General features: G+C 38.9%; 1 protein-coding gene across 1 annotated transcript in view; it reads left to right on the top strand.

Moving 5' to 3' along the window:
- Nucleotides 1–8,807, top strand: part of PTPRU (protein tyrosine phosphatase receptor type U) — a 558,855-nt gene extending 550,048 nt beyond the window's left edge. The window contains exon 31 of the mRNA XM_070764504.1: nucleotides 2–8,807. The gene's annotated coding sequence lies outside the window, so the exon portion shown is untranslated. The remainder of the gene's footprint in view (nucleotide 1) is intronic.
- Nucleotides 8,808–20,312: the final 11,505 nt, after the last annotated feature.

Here is a 20,312-nt window from a genome sequence, read left to right as displayed (position 1 = left end):
GTTGCCAGCAGAGCAGAGCCTATACAAACTCAACCCATGTACACAGTGTTGTGCATATGCCAGCCATGAGTTTGATACCTGCGTGTCATTTCTATGTATATGGATACTGGTCTGCGGAATGGGCATCCCCGGTGGGTGTCCTTGGGACCCTAAGACTCAGCACTACAGACAGCAGACAACAAGCAAAATCCAGCCTCTGTCATCACGGCCACCGGAGATTGGAAGAAGCAATGGGATTTCTTCTGAAAGCTAAGATGTTTTCTGGGCAAAAAAAGAGAGATCAGCTTACAGCTGTCCCTCTTTGGGAAAGCAAAGTGGCCCTCCAAGGCTCATTGGACTTGTACAGTTTTCATTCTGTCTTTATAGCCACCTCTTTCTTGTCTCCAAATGAGTGCCTGCTTCCAAAGAGAGTCTGTAAATTTCCACGTGGGCAGGAAAACTGCTGTGAAAACAGAACAAAACCCCAGTCACCCAAGGGGAAGAAAGCACACGTGTGTCTTTTTCTCAAAGTAAGGTGTTCAAATTTTCTTCATAAGCACCATAGCCCTATGTCTGGGTGTTTTGTCCCAAACGAACTTTGGAAGAGCATAGAATCTAGGACTGGAAGAGGCCTCAGAAGTCTTCTAGTCCAAGGCAGTAGACCTTATACTCTCCCACTTAAATGGCTGTCCAGTCTATGTTTGAAAACCTTCAGTGATGGAGCACTCACAACTCCAAGAGCAAGCAATTCTATTGATTAATTGTTCTCACTGTCAGAAAAAAAAATCAGAATAATGGTGTCGGACCTGCAGCCTCTGTGGGGCATCTTTCCTAGTAGGGCTACCCAACCATAAAACTTCCTCAGTAGTGCAGCCCCTTCAGCACCTTTGCCATGAGAACTCATGCACAGATGCAGACTTCATAGATCACCAACAAGCATGGGAGCCAGAAGAGAATCGGTTCATAAAAGTGATTAAGCAAAGGGGGCACGAGTGAGAAAGGAAAGGTCTCTATCAATCCAGATAATTCTGTTTTAGAGTCAAGTGTAGACTTTCCTGTGTGTGCTTGGTGGTGGTTTTGGAATGAAAACACAGTGACAAATAGCTGTTTTCGGCACTTATGACAAATGTGGTGGGAAGACATTTATGATTTGGAAAGGTGAGCTGCTTGGGTTTGCTGGAATAGAAAGTAGCTTTATATTGCCTTTGTGCAGTTTGGCTTGGACTCAGAATTTACAGGGGTTCGTGTTGAAAAATGACAGCATAAGAATATGAAAGATGGGCAGGTATGTTTTTATAAGAATCCAAGAACTTGGATGGATCTCATTTATTTCTTTTGCTCCATCAGCCAAGCTAATCAGATTATTTCTACATCTCCCACTCTTGGTGCAAGGTTCTGTTGAGATAATTAATAGAGGAGGTTTTAATGCAGAATAGCATTAGAGCAGGGGATGTGCTCTGCATGAAAATTGAGGTGCACCATTCATTTATTTAAAGAGCCACCAGACCCTCCAGATAGACTTAGCAATTTTTTTAATCAAATGTGGACGACCTGCCTGATCAAAATTTTTGGCCATTTCACTTAAAAAGCCCCAAGCCCCCAATTTTCAGGCAACAGGATGCAAACAAGTGCATGTGCAAAAGTTATTTTTTTAAAACAGAGTTGTTAATGTGCCTTTGTATCCTTTATGAAATGCATCACACTGATGTAAATGAATGGTCTTCAGCTGGAGCCATAATGAGGGAGTAAACAGCATTGAGTGGCAGTGGTCATTCAAGTGATTGAAGCTCTGCCCCCTTTTGGTGCACGAGATACATAATACACACATTTTTAAAAAAGAGAGACTCAACTGCCTGGTGGCACCCATGATTTTAATACTCTTCCTCATGAAACCTCTGGATTTTAGGCTATGAATCTTTTTTTTTTCAAATTACTTTTAGTCCTGTCAACAAAGAGCATTAGTCACTGTGTTGATAGATGCAGTAAAGGAAGAAAATTCTTCTAGGTCAGGATATTGATTGAATTAGCCAAGGGAAAGAAGATCCGTTGGTTCACAGGGCAGATATAAAAATAATGCATTCCTTTGGCAGGGGGATGGGGAGAAGGAAGCATAAATATGAACGGAAACTCAGGCCAATACTTTTAGGAATGACATGGCAGCTTACATTATTTCATACATCTACCATCTTATATTTTCTGGCGGGTTTGCTCCAAATGTCACATCTCAGAACTTTTTGGGAAGGAAAGAAAGGCAGGACTGTGGCCATCAGTGAGACCTACTATTTTGGATTGCAACCTTTTGTGGAAGGAGAAAATAGAGGGGGGGATTTAAAGTTTTTTCCCCACAGTGAATTCTGGGGAGAGTGAGATGACACCTATCCAGAAGTAGCAGCCAAATATAGTAGAGCATAGAGATAAGAGATATGGAAACATTCAGAAGGAAGATGAATGGGTATAATAACATAAAGTGTTAATAAATGTAAAATCCCGAATGGGTGATTGGACAGAAAGTTCTTTGCAAGAGCTAAGTTGAGAAACATCTTAGATGACACAAGCAAGAATTGATTAAAAAAAAGATTAGATTTCGCTTCCAACTGGTATGGTGCCTCTTAGGAGACCTAAGACATTGCTTTTCAAGTCCTCCGAGAAAGTTTGAGATGCCAATCCTAGACATTTGTAGCTAAGCACAATGATAACGTGCACATGATGTCTTTTGTTACCAATCCCCAAGGTCAGAGGCAAGTATGTAAATCATAGATAAGTCAGGCATTGTCAGATGCTACAGGTTGCATCACTTGATACTATCTGTGTATGAAGCCAGTGTGGAAAGTAAGAATGGAATCGGTTCAGAATAATTAAGAGACAATCATTGGAGGCCCAGGTATAACATGTAGTTGTGCCAAATTCAAGTAAGTGAGCATAATGGAATTATCAAATGGTAGAACAGATGGGAAGCTGAGGCTGAAACAGAAGGACCATTCTTTTCTTTTTTTTCCTTTGTGCTGTGAATGTGAAGATGAAGATGAAGATTGATTAATGGGACTAGAGTGTGTAGTGTCTTGCATTTAAAGCAAAGACAGATGCCACCTGTGCTTTTGCAGAGTTTGTTCAGCTAGAGCATAGGGCTTCAAACTGGGCAACTTTAAGACTTGTGGACTTCAACTCCCAGAATTCTCCATCCAGTATAGCTAGAGCATGCTAGAGCATTAAAAAGGCTAAGCCTGGAGTACAATTTCAAATAAATACAGAATATGGGTACTTGGAGAAATATTCTGCTTGTGGAAAGACATATTTTTCATTGTGAAAATAAGGGGGGGGAAGTTCAAGCTTTAATGATCGGTGAAATATCTTTGAAGTTGAAGGCCACATATCTTATAAGTTGTCAACATTGAGAAACATTGGTTTAGAAGCTTTCCCTCTCAGTGAACCCTTGGGAATTTCTCAATACAGTGGTTCCTCAGTATTCAACTGCTTCACAACTCATCAAGTTTGGTACTCAGAACAGAACAACAGAGTTAGAAGAGACCATGGAGTCCAACCTCCTGCTCTGGCAGGAAACCTTATACCATTTCAGACAAATGGTTGTCCAATCTCACCTTAAAAACTTCCAATGTGGGAGCATTCACAACTTCTGGAGGCAAGTCGTTCCACTGATTAAATGTCCTAACTGTCAGGAAATTTCTTCTTAGTTCTAGGTTGCTTCTCACTTTGATCAACTTGATGCATTTTGGTGCACAAATGTTGTCTCAGTACTTGTAGTTTCTTTGGCACACTGCAAAAGGAAGGGTGGGATGGCTGCAGAGGGTGGACAGGAAGCCAGTCACTGACATAGAAAAAGGGATGGGCACAAATTTTTCCATGCCAAAACAAAGGTCTTGTGGTAAGTCACCTGATATATTTGGCACTTGTATTTTTTAGTACCCATCCTACCTCCCAGGACCAATTAACACTGAATGCCATGATACCAGTGTCTAAATTTCAGCTGCTAGGATTTACAACTCTCGAGAGCTATAGTTTCACTGTCTCTAGAAATGTTCAGAGTTGGACATGACTGTTTCTCTGATTCCATGAGATATTTTTTGTAACTTCAAATCTTTAATAACTTTTTGACCATGTTTTATAATAAAAAATATATAGTTTGACATAACCATTCAAAGGGGAAGAAACAACAGGCATGGACATATCTAACTGAAAGTTTTTCACAGTTGTATACCTTGGTGAAGATATTTGGCCATCTGAAATGCAAGTATATGGTTAGAATCCCTTAAACAAAGCATAAAATTTATCAGTGCGGGTCTCATATTTGGAAGTGATTGGGGCAATCAGAGAACATCTCGGGGTATCATTAAAACACACCCTGAATAAAATCATTGTTGAGAGTTTTTCCTCCCTCCTTTAGTGCAAAGTCTCTCCAAATTAAGAACTCCCATGAAATCTTCCAACCAGTAAAGCTGATGGGAGGCCATCAAAGCAGGCTCTGGAAAAGGCCCATGTATATTTGCTTTGGGTTAGATTGTGTAGAAGGTTGTGATGGCTCAGCAGTTAAAGACAATGAGTTTGTCAGCTGAAAAGCTGACAGCCTGCATTCAGGACCTGAGTGTCATATAACAGAGTGAGCTCTTATTGCTTGCCCCAGCTCCTCCCCACCTAGCCATTCAAAAGAATGCAAATGTGAGTAGATAAATAGGTACCACTTAGGTGAGAAAGTAAGAGTGCCCTCTGTGAGTCAGCTTATAGTCATGCTGGCCACATAACCATGGAAATGGTCTTCAGACAACACTGGCTCTCTTAGCTAAGAAATGGAGATGTGCACTGCCCCTTACAGTCAGATACAACTGGACAGGGGGGAAATTTATTTTATTTTAGGTTGTCTCACATTTGGCGATAAAGAACACTGCTGATATCATTTTGATGACCGATGTCCCTGATTTCTCTCTTGTTCTATTGATTTGGTCTTCTCTAGGGTTAATTGGCATAAATATTCAGGAGAGAGGTCCAAAGTTTTTCTGTACGGAAATGGTGCCATATGAGATTGGCAGCTGTCTGACAACAGCAGAAGTGTTAAGTCTGTAGGGTCAAACATACTGTGGTTTCTCTTCAGCTGGTATAAATCTTTCCGCCTCTGAAAGGCATTTTTTTTAAAAATCCCTATCATTGAAATAACCAACTAAGCAGTTTAATGATCAACTTGTGTATTGGGCAAGAGCTGATCTACACTGTAGAAGTACTTAACTTTACAAACGGGATATGGCCCAACACAGAAAGAGAGGTGTTCGTTTCACTTGTGAGTCTGTTTTAAAAGCTCCTTTTTATGTTACTGCTCCTACTCAGAATACCAACATTATTCCATGTGTAAGATAACGTTTTTTTGAACACGGAATCTGTTGCTTTCATTATTGCATCACCTGAGCTGCTTTTTTGAGAGGTGTTACCAGAGCTTACATTTCCTGACTCAAAAGCACATACCATAAGAGCATCTAAATGAGTCACTTCTTCCCTTCTGGCTTAACTTGAAGTCTCGGGGAGAATATTCCAGTTCTCAAATTCATCTTTTCTACACAACCCTCTTTTACCATGGAGAGGCTGATGGGATGAAGACAGGAGATCTCTTTATCTGTTCAAATCAAAACTGTTTTATAGGTTCCAGTATAAAAAATTGAGGAACTTGTGGTTCTCCTTTATGTACATTATTGGACACCATTCACATTATCCTCTGCCAGCATAGCCCATGATGGCAAGATGTTAGTGTTCCCACATCCTCTGTTGCATTTTCTTAAATAGGAACATCCATAAAGGAATTATTTATGGTCCAGTTGATAATTCCATTAGAAAGTTTTCCTGATGGATGTCACCAAATTTAGTAATGATATGAGGATTGATTGGGACCTTTGTTGGCCCTGAAACAAATAATTCTACATAGAGGAAGAAATATAGTTCTAAAAGACTTTGTTTTAAAGAATAGGAGTAATATCATTTTGCAAGAACCGTTCTTGTTTCTTCAGCTATTATCAGGAAAATATCTCTTTTAAGAAAGCAGCTGCCACCTGCATGCATATACATGCTACATATGGATTATCCATTATGTTCAAGTTTTCTTGCACTATACGGAAAAAAAACATATTTCAAAGATTTAAGTTGTGTACCTAATAAAACGCCAGTCCCTCCGCTGAAAATGATAGATATATATGTATAAGAAGGTAGAGTGAGATCTTTATGAATGTAGTCCCAAAGCAGAAGTAATAAGAGTTTTCGTGTTTGGAAGCTATCCAGAGAACAAGAGACGAGAGAGTTTGGGATTTGGAAATACACCTGATAAATAATGCAGAGGCTGGTCAACATATTTTAAGACATACATTGACCAAATGGAGATGATGTTCACCAGAATGAAGGAGGGTTTCATAAAGTCCTGTGAGGAATGGTTGAAAGAATTGCCTACATTTAGCCTGAGGGGGAAAAATCAAGAAAAAGAGAGATCAAGAGGAAAAAAAGAGGAACGTTTGCCTCCCTAATAAGAAAGACTAAAATTGTAGACTAGAAAAGATATGACGGATAAACTTCAATTCTATGATTGGCTACTTTACAAAACAGTTCAGCCAATGGGGCTGAATGGCAAGGAAGCAGATTTGGGAAGAAATTTCCTGAGGGATATAGCAATGAAAATAACACTCAGACTTATATACCATTCCTTACGGCACTCCCTGGGCAGTTTACAATGTCACCGTAGTGCCGCCAAACAATTTGGGTCCTCATTTTACCAACCTTATTTTACCAGCCTACCATGGAAGGCTGAGTCAACCTTGAGCCTGTCAGGGTGGAATTCCAGACTGTGGGCAGTTTGAAGGGGGATTTTTGCCTGCGATACTGTGCCACCTATAGGATTTCTAAAGAATGTTTGGTTTCAAAGGCCATTAAAGAATTGAAAGAGGAGATGTACAGACACTTGTCAAGAATGTTGCAGTACTTGCCCAGGAAAAGTGACTGCCAAATGATGATCTCTGACTCTAAAAATGATTTGGAGGTGCACTATAATCTAGACGTTATAGTATCAAATGGGGGGAAATTCCATCTTAAATGTGAGATTTGCAAATGTGCAAGTTCCAACTCAACACACCTGACACAGGGGTCTCCAATCTTGTAATTTTAAAACCCATGGTCCTTAATTCCCAGAATTCCTGACCCAACCATGCTGCCTGGGGAATTCTGGGAATTGAAGTCCACAAGTCTTATTGGAGATTCCTGGAATAATGGGGGCACATAGGAATGGTGCTCACCCATTTATGTCATGTGGATAAATAAATAAAAGCAGCATTATTAAATAGGTTTTTTTCCTGAGGAAGGAATAACATGGCAACAGATATATAGTTAAAAGAATCCAGTTGTGTTTCCATCTTAAGAGAACAACTAATCACGGCCACAATGTTTTAAGATTTTCTGAACTCTTCTTGTTCCATCTTAATGGAATTGATCTTTCCAAATTCCTGTATGAAATGATTCAATTTGCCCTTCTTTGAATATTGTATAAAAAGCAGAGCTTGGCTTTCTGTTAGCTATCACACTTCACCAAATGTTGCAACACTGTTTATGAAATTTAAATGTGTATTTTGAAGGAAAATGTACATTTTAAATCTATTTTGAAAAGAAATGTGTATTTAAGTACATATTTTGAGATATTATTATTTTTTACAAAATGCCCTGCAAAATCAATGCATATGTGGAATAGGATCCTAAATTTTAAAACAAAATGTGAAATTGGCATGAAACGGAAATAAAAGACTGTCCATTTGTATCAACTCTGTGATAATAGTGGGATAAAGGATTACTCCTTATTTAAGTAACTTGTTGATTTGCTTCATTCATAAATTATCACTGATGAAAGAAATCAATTTAATTGGAGCAGGGATCAGCTGATCGGTCAGGTGATTCCATTAGGCTGATGTAACCTGTGAAAATGCAGGTAGGGAAAAAAAAAAGAATTTCCAGGAACATGGCGCTGATTTTGTCTGTGAATATAAATGTCAAATGCCTTCATTTTCGATGAATTGGTTGCTGTATTGGTTGTTCAGTTGCCTTGTATTTCCTAAGCGGTATCCTTTGGTCCACTGCAGTGTGAAAACTCAACATTTCTTTCATTCTTAAGGAAAAGTTCAAACATCAAAATATTTACATTGCAAATCAGGATCATTTTGCAGGATGTTTAATTTTTCGAAAAATGGTGTTTCCCATCCCCCCTCACTCAACAAGGGCAAGCGTTTAAAAAATAAAATAAAATCCAAAGTGCTCTCAAAAGCATCAAGTCTTCACCTTCCTCCAAAATGCTCATCCTGTCTATAAATGTGTACAGAGATCTTTGTATATAGAGATAAAACATTATCCATATTGATAACTGTGTACATATTTATCAGTATTACAAATTCCATGGTGCTCCCCCTTCCTTTTTATTAAGAAGTCAGTGAAATAAAGCATTTTCAACTGACGACAAGTGCCACCAAAATGTTATCCTTTGGGGTCTGTTGTTGGTTCACTGTGGCTTTCATGAACATTTGGAAGGAGGTCCATGTAGCAGATGGGTCAAACATTGACTTGTGTCTTTTGGCCCTACTTTGGGACAAGTTCTGCATCAGCCACTGGAAATGCCTTAGGAGCAACGTTGCTTGTGCCATCAACATGGAGAGGTGAAGAAGAGAGAGAAGTCTATAATAGGAAACAGGGTTCCAAAGGAGATGCCAATCTTCCCTTCCCACCAATTCTGGGCAGTATGGTTTTTTTTCTTTTATTGATATTTCAAGGCAATGTTTGAAAAATAAAATAAAATACATGTTTGGAAATGACCATGACTTTTGATTGTCTTCCACTGTATGCAGTGATGGGCTCCTACGGATACAGACAGGTATGCAGAGCCAGTAGAAATATTTTGATTTTTTTTTTCCCCCTTCTGGGCTCTGGGTATGTTTTTCCTATTGCAGTAAATGAGGTTGAATGCGTATAATTTTAGAAGAGTTGTGCGTGCATGCGCATGTGTGTGTACATACACATACAATTTAGATAATGTATATTTTTTGTGTGCCTGTGTGTAATCTGTATGTACACATATGGCATATATACATAGAATTAAATAGTATATTTTGGATGTTCAATAATAGTAAATAGAGAAATTGTATCTCTTTGAGGCGAGGAGAGGCCAGGCATTCTAACCCAAGCCCTTGACATGAATGACGTCAAGTTGGCCGCCTTTAGGCCAATCATATGACCTTTAAGCCACCCCCGGTCACATGAACATCAAGCCACTTCCAACTGATCACATGGCCAGCAAGCCACACCCACAAAATAAGCCATGCCCACAATGTGGTAGTAAAAGTTTTTGCAGCCCTTCACTGACTGTATGGGATTCAGGCAAGACGTCTTCTTGTGAAAGTGCTGAATCCTTTGTCTATGGAGATTCTGAACCAGCCATGTCATGGTTGTCCCAAAGGTGCTTTTTCAAAAGGCAACTGGACTTTGTTTTTCCTTGAAGACATTTTGCTTTCCATCCAAGAAGCATCTTCAGTTCAGTTCACGAGTTGAAGAAGCTTCTTGGATGAGAAGTGAAATTTCTTCAGTCCAGTTGCATTTGGGAAAAAGCACCTTTTGGGATTGCCACATTCTTTGCTGTTACGATGAAATCCCATGGAAATAGTTATGAATTAAATTTATTTATGTACTAATTGGATTTGTATGCCCTGCCTCTTCAAGGACTCGTGGCGGTTGGAGGATGGAGGACTGTGTATCAAATTCACACAGATGGAAAATAAGACATGGAAACTCCCATATATCTACCATATTTTTGGACTATAAGACACACCTGATTATAAAATGTACCTACATTTTAAATAGGAAAACACAAAAAAAGTATTTGGCCTCCATGTGCCCCATTTTGGGGCCTTTTTCTGGGCCTTTCCAGCCATTTTTCTGCCTGTTTTCTAGGCTTCTGTTGATCCAGTTTTGAGGCTTTTAGGCCCATTTTGGGGGCTTTTATCAGCCCATTTTGGGGGCTTTTATCAGCCCATTTTCAAGTCTTTCTGGTCCAATTTTGAGGCTTTGGGGGCCATTTTTGAGTCTCGTGTGCTGAAGATGGGCTATAAAAAGCCTCAGAAATGGCCTGAACTAAGCCTTAAAATCAGGCCAGAAAACGCCTCCAAAAAAGGGCATGAAAAAGACTTTAAAAAGGCCCCAAAATGGGGCATGTGGAGGCAAAAGAAATGACCGACGTATGGGCGGAGATTCACCAATATTTGGTCTATAAGATGCACAGACATTTTCACCCCATTTTTGGAGACAAAAAAGTTCATCTTGTAATAAAAAAACACAATACCTGAATTTTGTATAATTGAAAATACAGAGCTGATATCATCCTCTGGCTTTTGTTGTTGCTGCATCAAAATAATCACTTGGTTACATTCTTAATATTTTCACTCCAAAAAGATTATTATTATTATTATAGTTGCTTTCCACTGCTACTTTATTAATATTGGTATTATTTTAAGGGAGTATTTTATATTGTACCCTGTAATATAAATAGCATGTACTTTTAGAGATTTACATTGTGCCTTTGCAAAAAAACATAATAAGCTGATGTTACTTAAAAAAATGTTGGAAAGCATGTTACAAAAATTCATATATAGATAGTCCTTGAGTTACAACAGTTCATTTAGTGACTAAACAAAGTTACAACAGCACAGAAAAAAAAGTGATTTAGGACTATTTTTCACACTTACTTTTGCAGCATCCCCATGGGCATGTGATCAAAATTCAGACAACTTATCATCTGATTCATATTTATGACGGTTGCAAGAAAGATTGCAAAATGGGGCAACATTCACTTAATAAATGTCTCACTAAGCATCATAATTTTGGGGCTCAATTGAGGTCATAACTCAAGGACTACCTCTAATAGGCCAACAATGGGAGATCTTAAAAACAGCAAAAAGCCAAAATAACACTCATTGTATACTATCACTAACTATAAAAATCACCATGGAGTTGCTTGAGAGAAAGTAATTATCTTTGTCAGACACAAGGTGAACTTTGTGAGATTCCTGAATTTTGTTCACATTCCACATACATATGGTTAACTAGGTGATCTTAGATGAGACAAATTTTAGGTGATTCACAGAGAATGCCTGTTTGCTAAGCCACAGATCCATATAAGATGAAAATGACTGCAAGATGACATCTAGTCACAACCATCACTGTCACCAGCATCAATCAATCCTGTGCTATTTAATCTTAGAACACAAAGATTTTAACTAGGTTGCCTAATAACTAGGATTTTATTTGATGCAAAAGGCTGTGAGGAGTTGGAAAAATTACTAGATATAAACAACTAAGGAAGGGGCAGCAGCTTAATTTGGAGCCTTCCTCTTAGAGGGAAGCTCAATCAGTTTATAAAAACTCCAAGAAGAGGAGATTTAAATCATTCATTCATTCATTCATTCATTCATTCATTCATTCATCATTCATTCATTCATTCATCATCCATCCATTCATTCATTCATTCATTCATTCATTCGTTCGTTTATTTTGTTTAGTTGCACATCTCAATCAATGATTCTAGGCAGCTTATAATTCAAAAAATGCCATTAAAAATATACACTATAATTATATGTTCAAAGAGACTCCCCCATAATTACCTTGCCAGTAAAATGGCTGCAGTTTCCTAATGTACATTTTGTGATTCTGTCCCTTATTTAATTCTTGCATTAAAACTCCTTGCTGATACGGTTATGAATCTTGCTTCCTTGATCATGCAGAGCGCTTGGCACTAAGTAAAGGTACATTAAAAATGCAGGCTAGAGTAATACATTTCAACAAGATGTATATGGGAAAAGGATATATTATGCAAAGTCAACCTGAAAGTTATTGATTGTAATTCATTCCATTAAAATGTCATAATAGGAGATTTAATTCATTATCCTGCTCTTCTTCCCACAGGATCCAAAAGCATAAAAGAGGTAAAATATATTTTTCATTATTTTTTTATTTATGAAGACCTATAGAATGAACAACTGAAAAAAATACATTGCAGCATTTTTGCTGTGGAAATGAACTCAAGGCAATACAACACTATTTCCTTATTCGGCAAAAGGAGTGTTAACACAGGGTCTTTGTTGTTTTCTGAGTTGGTAGTTTTCTTGCAATGATGTCTGTGCATTGATGATGTTACCTAGTCTGGAAGTGAAACTTTTTTCAAAAATCTCCTAACTCAAACCTCAAGCCTGAGCTACAAATACTCTCTTCTATCTAAGTCTTAGGATGTTTGCATCTGCACATTCAGACACTGTATGCCGGCTAAAATAAATTAATTAGTCCTATAAAGGAGTTTTATCTTCAATTTGGAAGCAATTTCTCAGACTGCCTGCAGCAACCATACTGGTTTTCTAAGAAATTGGATGGTTCAAAGTAGTTTGCAAGTTAATGCCATGGATTTTGAATGATTCAAAGATCTTGTCTTGAAGCTGATATAGTAGAACTTTTGGTCACGAATGCTTCTGACCATGACCAAATCGGCTTCTGACCAAAAAATTCACATCCCCCTCCCCCCCGTGGCCGATTTCCCCTTCTGCACCATTTTTCCCCCCCCTAAGTGCCAAATTTCCAAAAGTAGGTTTGGGGCATGACCAAATTGGTTTGCAACAAAAGTTATGGAATGAATTATGGTCATTATCACAGGTTCTACTGTACAATGGTGTTTGGGAAATGCAAGGAAAGTTATAAGATCCAGGCACTTCAAATGAGTATAAAGATTTTGTACAAGCTTCTCTACAAGAATCTGAACCACTAATGGTCAAAACAAATTGGTGGTAGATAAGTCAATGGAATTCAAGGTGGGCTGCTTAGATCTGTTGTGGGCATGAAGTGACTCTTGTGGGCATTTGACCCCTCCCTCAGCCTCAGCTGGGTCCTCTCCTACAGTGCTCTCTTGATACAATCTTGAGTTGTGATGCATCCTTTCAAAGCCAACACTTAAGCAATCAAGAGAGGACCCTCAGGTTGTGCCTCTGGGCCCTTTTGATAGTCCGTTAGCAGAGACAGAAGAACAGATTTAAAACCTCACCCAGAAAACATGCCATTCTCAACAGGTCATGAGAGTACTTGAGTGGGAGAGCTTGCCAATGTTTGCCTGAGGTGGTTCATTCATCACCAAGCAAGCCTTCAGCTTAATGTGTTGCAATATTAAAGACTTCCTCTAAAAGTTGAATCTTAATTTAATGGAGGCACACGGCAAAATAAAACTTTTTTAAAGCACTCTAATTGAGTCATCAAGGCTGTTTAAAATCTTTAATTACGTTTGGTGAAGGGTGTGATAATTAAATGTTGCCAATAAATAATAAAAAGAGAATAATGCAAATTAAACTCCGGAGCTCTGTTTATATAGGAATTAATTGAGCCTGTTGTCCTTTGTAAGAACGTGTGCGTATCTAGGTGTTTGGGGGGAAATGGTATTCTTGTCTTCCCCTCTAACTGTATTCATTGGATATAAGTTGTCCATCAACATGGATAGAAGAGTCATATCTGCTATTGGGAGCTTCATGATAGGTGTGACATAAATAAATGCTTCCAAACTTGCATTTATAATCTGTTGTTACATATCTCCACACTAGATTATTAGATTTTTTTAAAAGAACAAATCTTCCAAACAAATTCTCAATGCAATATGTTAGCCAATACAAAACTCAAGCTTTACACTATTGTTAATGGATTGGGGGGGGGGGGGGGGAGTGATAGATTTTATATGAGGTTAATCTTGGTACCCATCTCTTCTAAACAATGAAACAAAAAAAAATAGGTTGTTAATATATGAATGGGACAACAAGGAGTTTTAAGCCTGCAAGAATTATGAAAAGAACAGAAAAATGAATATGAAGTCAGGAGGAAAGTTTCTGGAAACATTTCAGGCATTAGGTTTGCAAAGAATTCTGATCTTTTGAGGTTTGTCTTGAATGTCTCATAGCAACATGGGGTGGATCATATTTTCCTATGTGTAGATGGACGAAGAGGCAGGATTTTCACATGGAGCAAAGGATTGGGTCCTTCATACCTTTTAGAGATGCTTTTGGAATTATGTTTTATTCCCTGGTTTTGCTGAATGCTATCTGAAAATTTAATAATTTAATTTAATTTAATTTAATTTAATTTAATTTAATTTAATTTAATTTAATTTAATTTAATTTAATTTAATTTAATTTAATTTAATTTAATTTAATTTAATTTAATTTAATTTAATTTAATTTAATTTAATTTAATTTAATTTAATTTAATTTAATTTAATTTAATTTAATTTAATTTAATTTAATTTAATTTAATTTAATTTAATTTAATTTAATTTAAAAAATTTAATTTTTAATTTTTAATTTTTAATTTTTAATTTTTAATTTTTAATTTAATTTTTAATTTTTAATTTTTAATTTTTAATTTTTAATTTTTAATTTTTAATTTTTAATTTTTAATTTTTAATTTTTAATTTTTAATTTTTAATTTTTAATTTTTAATTTTTAATTTTTAATTTTTAATTTTTAATTTTTAATTTTTAATTTTTAATTTTTAATTTTTAATTTTTAATTTTTAATTTTTAATTTTTAATTTTTAATTTTTAATTTTTAATTTTTAATTTTTAATTTTAATTTTTGCCACGCAGTCCCATGGGATTAACATGCAAATGAGCAAATGAGATTTTGAACCTAAGTTTTATGAGTCAGCATGTTGCATTGGATAGAACCTTACAGCTGACACATTGACTGGAGTTGAAAAATGGAGATGGGTTGGAGCTAGAAGGGACCTTGCAGGTCATATAGTCCAACCTCCTGCCCAAGCAGGAGACCCTATACCATTTCTGACAAATGGCAGTCCAATCTCTTCTTGAAAGCCTCCAGTGATGAAGCTCCCACCACTTCCTAAGGCAAGCTTTCCTAAGGCAAGCTTTCTTAGTTGACTGTTCTCACTAAATCAGAAAATTTCTCCTTATTTCTAGATTGAATCTCTCCTTAATTAGTTTCCATCAATTACTCCTTGTCCGGCCTTTGTGTGCCTTGGAAAATTGCTTGACCAGAAGCTAAAGGCTGCTTCTTGGTTAATGTTGTGGTAAGACACTGACCACTTGGAAAAAACAGATGGTGTCTGTCCAGTTAGAAGAAAGGATATGGCTTTGCCTAGCTACCTTAGCAAATCAAAGTTGATTGATGTTGCTGATCATGCAAGCAAATAGCTGAATCCAAGCATAAAATAGCCTGCCTTTTCGTTGCGAGTCAACGGGACTAAAATTAGTAATGCTTCCTTCCGATTAAAGCTAGGACCAGTGATCTGTGAATTTACTAGGACCATTTTGGAAAATGATTCTGCAAATCATTTAAGAATTTTATGTTCCAAGCACATGGAGTAAAACTTTGTTTTCTGTACCTATTAATGGATGAAAAAAATAAATAATACGTTAGTCCCGCACTTAGAATTCACAATTGAGCCCCAAACTTATGTTGCTAAGCAAGTTAGTTCTAAAGTTAATTTTGGTTCACTTTATCACTTTTCTTGCCACTGTCGTTAGGTAAATCACTGCAGTTATTAAATTAGTAACACGGTGGTTAAGTGAATCTGGCTTCCCCACTGATTTTGCTGGCCAGAAGGTCACAAAAAGTGATCACAGGACCCTGAGCACTGCAACGGTCATATGAATAGGAGTCAGTTGCCAAGCATCTGGAATTGAATCATGTGAAACACCCCACCCCCCCCATAGGGATGCTGCAATGGTTGTAAGTGTGAAAAATGATCATAAGTTAATTTTATTCAGTGCCGGGGGTCGGTTGCTCCTGGTTTGGACCAAATTGCTTGAACTGTTAGTGATCCGCTAGTGATGTAATTGTGGCGTCATGGAGCCAGTTCTCGCTGTGTCAGTCCATGCTTGCTGCCATCTTTTTTTCTGAATTTTCAGTCAATTTTCCTGGGTTTTGATGGCTTGATCTGCTTGATCCGTGCTTTGGAAAAAACCCTCCTGCCTGCCAGTGACTCCTACAGGTTTGGTCAGGTATGCAGAACCGGTAGGAAAAAAATGATTTCCCCCCCCCTTTTTTCCCTTCTGGGCTCTGAGTATGTTTTTCCTATTGCAGTAAATGAGGTTGAATGTTATAATTTTGGAAGAGCTCTCTCTCTCTCTCTCTCTCTCTGTGTGTACATACACATACATTTTATATAGTAGATAATGTATATTTTTATGTGCCTGTGTGTAATATGTATGTACACATATGGCATATATACTTAGAATTAAAGAGTATATTTTGGATGTTCAGTAATAGTAAATAGATAGTGAAATTGTATCTCTTTGAGGCGAGGAGAGGCCAGGCACCCTAACCCTAACCAAACCCTTGACGTAAGTGATGTCAAGTTGGCCACCTTTAAGCCAGTCACATGACCTTTAAGCCAGCCCCTGGTCACATGATCACCATGATATATTTTTTATATATTGGGGTTTCTTGTTTTTTAGACTTTTAAAATGTATTATTGTTATTTTAGATTCTAACTATTAGATTTGTCATTATATATTGTTTTTATTATTGTCTATGGAGAGGGGCGGCATACAAATCTAATAAATAATAATAATAATAATAATAATAATAATAATAATAATAATAATAATAGCCACTCCCACTTGATCACATGGCTGGTAAGCCACGTCCGCAATATAGTAGTAAAAATTTTTGCAGCCCTTCACTGCCACCTGCCCCTGGGTTAATACTGACCTTTATTTCTTCACCCAAAGTGCAGCTGATCATCTTGTTAGCTGTGTTTCAAATCCACCATCTGAGCATAAACAGAAGTGAAATTGCTCGTGGGGACATGCGCAAAACATGGCAATTTATTTATTTATTTATTTATTTATTTATTTATTTATTTATTTATTTATTTATTTATTTATTTATTTATTTATTTATTTATTATTTAGATTTGTATGCCGCCCCTCTCCGAAGACTCGGGGCGGCTCACAACAAAATAGAAACAAATCATAAATAATCAGAAAACTTTAAAATTTATACAAGATTTAAAAGAACCCCATAAACTAACAGACGCACACACAAACATACCATGCATAAATTAAACATGCCCGGGGGAGGTGTTTCAGTTCCCCCATGCCTGATGGCAGAGGTGGGTTTTAAGGAGTTTACAGAAGGCAGGGAGAGTAGGGGCAGTTCTAATCTCTGGGGGGAGTTGGTTCCAGAGAGTCGGTGCCGCCACAGAGAAGGCTCTTCCCCTGGGGCCCGCCAACCGACATTGTTTAGTTGACGGGACCCGGAGAAGGCCCACTCTGTGGGACCTAATTGGTCGCTGGGATTCGTGCGGCAGTAGGCGGTCTCGGAGATATTCTGGTCCAGTGCCATGAAGGGCTTTAAAGGTCATAACCAACACTTTGAATTGTGACCGGAAATTGATCGGCAGCCAATGCAGACTGCGGAGTGATGGTGAAACATGGGCATACCTGGGTAAGCCCATGACTGCTCTCGCAGCTGCATTCTGCACGATCTGAAGTTTCCGAGCACTTTTCAAAGGTAGCCCCATGTAGAGAGCATTACAGTAGTCGAACCTCGAGGTGATGAGGGCATGAGTGACTGTGAGCAATGAGTCCCGGTCCAGATAGGGCCGCAACTGGTGCACCAGGCGAACCTGGGCAAACGCCCCCCTCGCCAAAGCTGAGAGATGGTTTTCTAATGTGAGCTGTGGATCGAGGAGGACGCCCAAGTTGCGGACCCTCTCTGAGGGGGTCAATAATCCCCCCCAGGGTGATGGACGGACAGATGGGATTGTCCTTGGGAGGCAGAACCCACAGCCACTCCATCTTATCCGGGTTGAGTTTGAGTCTGTTGACACCCATCCAGGCCCCAACAGCCTCCAGGCACCGGCACATCATTTCCACCGCTTCGTTGACTGGGCATGGGGTGGAGATGTAAAGCTGGGTATCATCGGCATATTGATGACCCCATGTCCTTGGATGATCTCACGCAGCGGTTTCATGTAGATGTTAAATAGCAAGGGGGAGAGGACCGACCCCTGAGGCACCCCACAAGGGAGAGACCTCGGAGCCGACCTCTGACCCCCCCACTAACACCAACTGCGACCGGCCAGAGAGGTAGGAGGAGAACCACTGGAGCACATTGCCTCCCACCCCCAGCCCCTCCAACCGGTGCAGAAGGATACCATGGTCGATGGTATCGAAAGCCGCTGAGAGATCGAGGAGCACCAGGACAGAGGATAAACCCCTGTCCCGGGCCCGCCAGAGATCATCCATCAACGCGACCAAAGCGGTTTCCGTGCTGTAACCGGGCCTGAAACCCGACTGCTGGGGACCTAGATAATCAGCTTCTTCCAAGGAGTGCTGGAGCTGGAGTGCCACCACCTTCTCGACAACCTTCCCCATAAAGGAAAGGTTGGAGACTGGACGATAGTTGTTAAGTACGGCTGGGTCCAGGGAGGGCTTCTTGAGGAGTGGGCGCACAAGCGCTTCTTTATAGAGTGATGGAAAAACTCCCCTCCCCAAGGAAGCATTGGTAATCTCCTGGGCCCAGCTCCGTGTCACCTCCCTGCTGGCCGAGACCAACCAGGAGGGACACGGATCCAGTAGACAGGTGGCGGAACTCACAGCTCCAATGGCCTTGTCCACTTCATCAGGTGTCACCAGATCAAACTCTTCCCAGACAGGTGGACAAGTACGTGCCCCAGTCACCTCGACTGACTCGTTGTCAGTCGACACTGTTTTACAATTGGAGTCGAGGTCGGCCCGGATCTGAGCGACTTTATCAGCGAAAAACGTGTTAAACTCCTCGGCACTACTATGCAAGGGCTCCCCAACTCCCCCCTGGTTAAGAAGGGAGCGGGTCACCCTAAACAGAGCGGCCGGGCGGGATTCCGCTGATGCAATCAAGGCGGCATGGTACACGCATCTTGCCGCCTTGAGCGCCACTTTGTAAGTCTTAATAAAAGCTCTTACAAGTGTTCGATCAGATTCAGACCTACTCTTCCTCCATCGCTTCTCTAGACGTCTCTTTTGGCGTTTCAACTCCCGGAGCTCCTCGTTGAACCATGGGGCTCTACGGGGTCTAGCGCCACGGAGAGGTCGCAAAGGCGCAATCCGGTCAAGAGCCTCTGCAGCAGCCGTATTCCAGGCCTCCGCAAGAGACTCCGCCGAACTGTGGACAAGTGCCTCTGGTATAACCCCAAGGCAATGTGAACCAGGAATGAAGTTATGTGGTACCCACCCCTTCTCAGTGCCTTCAAAGTTGTAATTTTGATCAGTGACTAAATGAACTGTTATAAACTACCTGTAGTTTAAGGGAAAATCCATGATTTCAATATCAAATGTTACTTCCTTACAGTTGTTAAAATAATGTTCATTGGTATCAAAACTGGATCTACAGCTACTCTTAGAAATAGGATTAAGCCACCATTAAAAAGGATATAAAACATGGAGGCCCTTGGATTACAGACCATAATGTGTGTAGCACAAAACCTATATATTATTCACTACATTGTAGTGTGTTTATTTATTTGTTTGTTTATTTGCTTATTATTTATTTATTTAGTCAAGTGTATACATGATTACAGACAAAATAGAAACATGATTCTGAATACCTAAGATGTATAAGCATGGTTATGAGTACATTAGATAGTTACAAATACATGGGGACATTAGGACAGGGATGGTAGGTACCCTTGTGTGCTTATGTACATTTATGCACAATGTTAGCTTCCAAGAACAACATATAAAATGCTTCTTTTTTAAAACAAGAAAAATGCTTGAGTCAAATGACCTGCTATTATTTCTAACCAAAATCAATGGGGCTTATTTCTTATTAGATATGTCTGCAGTTGCTCATTAACTTCCACTGAAATCAATAGGGCATATTTGCCAATACATATGGATAGGATCAAGCTGTAACTTTAAAAACTTTTTAAAAAGATTTCTGTCTTGGGTGCTAAATTTAAAATTAGATTCAATCCCCATGGAAGCCATGAATCAACTGAAGCTCAGTTTTATAAATAGCAGGAAGCTGCATCTTTTAACCATCCTAGCAACCTCAACTTAAAGCTAAACGCATAATTTGTTGCAAATTAAACATAATGGGACTTGAATAATTATGTTGACTTTGGGAAGTACTTATAGATAAATACATGATTAGATATTTTGTCTACTGCAAAGGAATATTTATTTTGAAATATTTTTTAAAAAAACACCCTCATACCCCATTGAGAGTTTCAGATGGAACAGTTTGAACAGGGGTGTTGTTAGACATTAAAGAAATAGGCATTTGATGAAAATTACC

This window comes from Erythrolamprus reginae, chromosome 11 (genome assembly GCF_031021105.1).
Source record: "Erythrolamprus reginae isolate rEryReg1 chromosome 11, rEryReg1.hap1, whole genome shotgun sequence".
Lineage (NCBI taxonomy): Eukaryota > Metazoa > Chordata > Lepidosauria > Squamata > Dipsadidae > Erythrolamprus > Erythrolamprus reginae.
The sequence above is the reverse complement of the archived record's forward strand: the minus strand, read 5'-3'. Positions and strand labels throughout refer to the sequence as shown.